Genomic DNA, 1122 nt, shown 5'->3' with positions numbered 1-1122 from the left:
GATGCTAAAGTTTATGTTTCCATCAATGAAGTTAAAAAGATATGAGCAAAATATTTAAGTAAAATTTAAATTGCCTCTAGAAACTCTATGAACTTGGAGAAAGGATGGAAGTCATAGAAGTGTTCGGGTCTTTCACTCACAGGGTCTCTATGAGTCATCTACAACTCAATGGCATTTTACAACAACAGCATAGAAAGACCTCAATTGGCCTAATGGATAGAAAGTTATGCTACCAAGCCAAAGGTGGGTGATTTTAATCTGTGGCGCTCAAGTCTGGTTTAAATTGGTTTTTTGGTCAAATATTCTTCTAAGTGGTATAGCAATGGTCTGTCCATTTGCCGTACAGAGGTAACTGATGGTTGTTGTGACATTAAACACTGTGACACTGATATGTCAAATGTGGTAATGGTTACCCATGGTGGACAATGTTTGGTGGAGTTTCCCTATTAAAACAAGCTTGGAAGTAGGATTGGCATCCACTTCCAAAATATCTTGCCTCTGGAAACTCTATGAACTTGGAGAAACGATAAATGTCATACAAGTGTTCAGGTCTTTCATTCATGGGATCTCTATGAGTCATCTATGACTCAATGGCACTTAACAACAACAGACAAAACCAGACAAAATGTTGTGCTTTATGGTACATAATGGATTAATTTTTATTGTATTTTGATATCATGGTGCTCTCTGTCTTCACCTACTTGTCAGCTCCAAATAATTTGTTATTAATCTAACACCACTGAGATGGAAAAGAGCTGTCAACTAATGAAAGTATGCATGTCAGGAGGAGAATGGCAAAATCTCCTGGAAGAATATTGCTCACAAAGTCTCAGGGAATTTGAAAGAAGCATCTTAAGATGGAAGATGCTTAATATGCAAACAAGCCAAGTACAGAAGATCAGTAGCCTAATTTGATGCAAAAACCAAGAATGACGCGAACAGACCGAGGTTTATTGGTGGTTATCAGGAATGAGAGAAAGAGAAATAGAGGGATTAAAAGTGATGGGGAAATCTCATTGATTAAGAATAAGGTTGTTACTGAAGTCTATGGGGGAGAGAATAGTCTAAAAGTATTATATTTTAGGGCACTATTTTTATCGTAAGAGTATGCAATGAGGGTTG

The sequence above is a fragment of the Elephantulus edwardii genome, unplaced genomic scaffold (assembly GCF_000299155.1).
Source record: "Elephantulus edwardii isolate Elephantulus edwardi_28Jun2011 unplaced genomic scaffold, EleEdw1.0 scaffold00071, whole genome shotgun sequence".
NCBI classification, from domain to species: Eukaryota; Metazoa; Chordata; class Mammalia; order Macroscelidea; family Macroscelididae; genus Elephantulus; species Elephantulus edwardii.
Note: the sequence above shows the minus strand (reverse complement) of the source record.